Consider the following 4,932-nt stretch of genomic DNA (forward strand, 5'->3'; position numbering starts at 1 on the left):
TCATAAAATATGCAATATTAATCAAATTAATACGAGATTTTACACACAACTTGTAAAATATGCATGTGAGGTCATATAAAAGTTTCAAGGTCAGAGAGTAAGTTAACCATTTTTGGTCATTTAACCTCCATTTATGCCATTTTTATCACATAAAAATCATAAATCATGAAATATTAATCACATTAATATAAAATTTTACATAAAATACATAAAATATTCATGTGAGGTTATACTAAAAAATCACGGCCACTAGTGAAGGTTAACTTATTTTAGTGAATAAAAGATCATTTTACTCATAAAAATGTAATTATTTCACTAAAAATCGTAAAATTGAGCAATAAATTACCATAAATCATAAAAATGACTTAAAAACTTTTTAGGACTAGAATATATAACATGCATTATGTTTTCGTGGCTTTATCAAATAAATCCCAAATTTTTAGTTTTATATGTTAACATTTTAACTCGGAATAACAATAACCGATTATGCATGCAACAACCTGGCTCTGATACCACTTGTTAGGTTCATATACCTATTATTACAATCCTCTAATAGTGAACTAATTAACTCCTTAATTATTTATTCTTTAGATCTAGTGCATGCATAACAAAATAAGAGATTTATAAGAAAAACAATGTCCCTTATATTGTAGGATGGTTCGAAACTTTGAGCACAAATAAGGTCACCTTCCTTATTTGTTCTTGAGCTATAATATGTTGGATGATCCTCCAAAATTCAAATGTAGAGATTCTCCTTTCGATTGCACCCAAGATTCAACCCAAAAATTCTTACTAATATTAACTAGATATGTAGTAGAAATGCTCCCTTAATATTACTAATATTTCTAGTATTACTACTACTAGTAATAGTTGGAGAGTATTAGTATTTGAGAGTTGTATGAGGATTTTGCATGTGAGGAAAAATGAGCACAAAACAAGCATAAGTTAGAGAGGAAAAATGAGCAACAAGTGCTCTTATTTGAAGAGCAAAAATCGGTTGCTCCCTTACCATGAGGGAATCTTTTTCCTCTTGTTTTACTTGCTTGTATAGCATAGGTAGAGTGTTGTAAGTAGTAGGATGATTAAACCTTATGTGATATGTCACTATCACACTCTTCTCAACCAAAATAAAGAAGACAAAACGAGCATCTTTTGCTCTTCTTTGGCCGGCTATATGGAGCCTTTTAGGTCCATTTTTGCCTTTTGTTATTTGTTCCACAAATTCTTATAAGTCATATGTTCAACTATCTTACATAATTAATTATTAAAGTAATCATTTAGCAATTAAATATTACAATTAATAATATAATATACACTCCACTTTTGAGTAGTATACCACCATTATATCAATATATAATGGGTTCTACAATTGCTAGTTAGTTAAAATTACAACTCTTTGTAATTTTAAATAACCAATTACCTCTACCTCAAAACTTATATAAAACCTCAACTAATTTAGTAACTTAACATTTAATTACTAAATTAAATCTTATTTAATCATATTACAATAAGACGTAAAATCCAACTCACGTAATTAAGGAATTAATTAATCTGTATCATATACAATTAATTAAATATCTATTTCGGCCTCATCCTATAGGTGTGACCTAAAGGGATCAACTGACCACCACCGTCATACGACAGTAATGTCAAACTCTAGTTAGCCAATCATTGCCGATTAATGTTGATCAGTTGACTATAAAATGAATCATCCCTTTTGTATTCTAATTATGAGATTTATTAATGTGATCGCACTATTGTTGAGGACACTTACTCCAACACATACTAGGAAATTTGTTTTCTTTTTTTGCTTGCTTTATATGTTTGCATGCATTGCCAAATCGCCATAACTACACATGCATTTTTCAATCGTTTTATCGACTATTGCAATTATAATTATCGAGTATTCATCGACTTAGTTCACTTAAAAGATGATAGATAATAAATCGACAAGACCTATCACATATTTAAAATTGAGATTAGCCTTACCAAATAGTAGGACTCATGAATCCCTTTGACATTTGGGATAGATTCGGTTCCCCGTGGTACTTTCATTTATCATTGGGTAAGTGGGGTAATAAAATGTTATTACACGCGAAATTTGGTTGGACTCAACGGGATATAAAGACTAGTCTTATGTTCCTGGGCTAGAGATGGATTTTATGAAATACATCGACTGAGAATTCTATAGTAGAATCAATTAAAGAGTTAATTCACCAAATTTATGCAAGTATGGGTTGTATCGGTTTCCCGTGCCCATGTTTGTATAAAAATGGATCTCAGAAATCATTTATATAATTTAGGTGCGAGGTCATTATATAAATGCATATTTTCTTTAAAACCTTGTTAAAATATTTACAAGTAAAAATGATAAATGTTAATTGTTTCCTTCATTTCCTTTTTGTAGTCAATTTCGATTAATTTGCAATGACAACTCCGATTTCATCCGCTTCCACAAGTGGAACCGCTCCACCTCTCACCAATGCTTCTTGGCTCCGATCCTTTATGGATCGATGTAAACTTGAAAAGAATGGCACTAACTTTGCCGATTAGGATGCGCAACTCTGCTAGGCCGTGGAAGGTGACGACAAGTTTCGTTACCTTACTGAAGCCTCTCCCGCTATACCTACTACTAGGTCCACCACCGCGGTTAGGGAGGCCTATGAGGCTTACCTAAAGGAATCGGCCGCGATCAAGAATGTCTTGATCTTCTCTATGGATGCCGATCTCCAAAGGAGTGCTATTAAGATAGGCACCGCCTATGAGATATACACCAAGCTTGTGACCATGTTTTCACAAGCTCCTAGGATCATCCAATATGAGGCGGCTTCCGCATTATTTGAGCTCAACATCAAAGAGGGTAAAAAAGGGAGCCCTGATATGCTCAAATTGATTGAGCATGTTGAAACGCTCAAATTGCAAGAGGTTGAAATTCCCGAACAACTCCTTATTGACCGAGTTCTCCATTCCTTGAATCGCATCAAAGCATTTGTACAGTTTAGGGTAAACTACAATATGCAAAACATGAAAACCTCTCTCCATGAATTGCACAACTTACTTGTACAAGCCGAGAGAGACATGGGTCTCAATGTTAGTGCGACTAAGGATGTGCTCAATATTAATGATAAGAGCAAGGGGAAATTCAAGAAAAGCGCTAGAAAGGGTAAGAAACCCACTCCCAACAAGGGCAAAGGGAAAGCTATTGTGAATAGCTCATCCAATCCCAAATAGGGTTCATCTTCCGAAGATAAGTTCCACTATTGTTGTGGTATGGGCCATTGGAAACGTAATTGCCCGCAGTATCTAGGAGATGTTAAAGCTGGACGTGTGACTCTAGTAGGTAATAAGTTCTCTAATTTATTTTGTAATTGATATAAATCTCAACTTTGGTATTTAGATACAAGTTGTGATTCTCACCCCCTTTAAATGTGATATAGGGCATGTGAGCAAAGACAAAGGCAAGGACAAGCAAGCTTGAGGATGATCTTCAACAAGGGATGCTAGAGTAGACGCCCATAGTAGAAGACCTATGGAAGCTTGGTTTTTTTATTGTCTTCTTAGTATTATTGTATTTTGGCTTATTGTTTTTAGAACTTCTTTTGATTTCCATGTTGGACATGGAAGTTTATTTTATTTCCATTTTGCAAACAATGGTTGTGTGAATTTTAATGGCTTGGCTTTCAACCCAAGTCATTCGGTTTATGGAATTTTCTTTGTTCTAAAAACTTGTCATTATGCACCTTTCACATCAACAACATAAATTGATTTGACTTAAATTGATCATAAAAGAACTACAACGATTGGATCATTGTAATAAGTTCATAAGTCATGAATTTGATTCCCTCTTATACTTTTATGACCGAATATCACATCTTATTTGAGATAAGATAGAACGATTGAAAGGTCAAATAGAGTTATTTGAACTCTAGGTAGAGAATTTTAGAAACCAATTGAGAGCACCACTTAGGCCCTGTTCTTTTGGACTTAATTTCAGTCCTTATAAGTTCGATTCGATTGATTGATTCACTCTATTAAGTTGATTCGATTCAATTGATTCGATTCACTTTAATTCAACATTAATAACACTATTCTTATTTTATATTCATAATGTTATCATTATTATTATATTAATCTATTCATTATTTTTATTATTATATTAATATATATATTTTTTTATATTTATTATATTACAATTGTTTTTATTATTATTTTTATTATTTTACTTTTATTTAATATATTTATTTATTATTATATTATTATGATTAATGGCAATGGCAATATTAGTAGTATAAAGTATTACTCCCTCCTATTCTCTATCTTCTTCCACATTAGTTTTAGACAATTATTTAGTGGAATGGTAATATGTGGAGGAAAATGAAAGTAGAAGAGAAAAGGTGGGGTTACATGTGATATTAACCACAAATGATAGACAAATAAGGAAAGTGGAAGATCATTGTGACTTACCCGTTTAGGAAATGTGGAAGATGTTAGTGAATAGGAGGGAGTAATTATTATTATTATTATTATTATTATTATTATTATTATTATTATTATTATTATTATTATTATTATTATTATTATTATTATTATTATTATTATTATTATTATTATTATTACTTTTATTATTATTATTATTATTATTATTATTATTATTATTATTATTATTACTTTTATCACTATTATTATTATTATTATTATTATTATTATTATTATTATTATTATTATTATTATTATTATTATTATTATTATTATTATTATTATTATTATTATTATTATTATTATTATTATTATTGTTGTTGTTGTTATATTATATTTATTATTTATTAATATATTAATTTTTATTAATATTATTAATAACATATTTGTTATTATTATTATTATTATTATTATTATTATTATTATTATTATTATTATTATTATTATTATTATTAT

This window comes from Silene latifolia, chromosome X (genome assembly GCF_048544455.1).
Source record: "Silene latifolia isolate original U9 population chromosome X, ASM4854445v1, whole genome shotgun sequence".
In the NCBI taxonomy this organism is placed as follows: Eukaryota; Viridiplantae; Streptophyta; class Magnoliopsida; order Caryophyllales; family Caryophyllaceae; genus Silene; species Silene latifolia.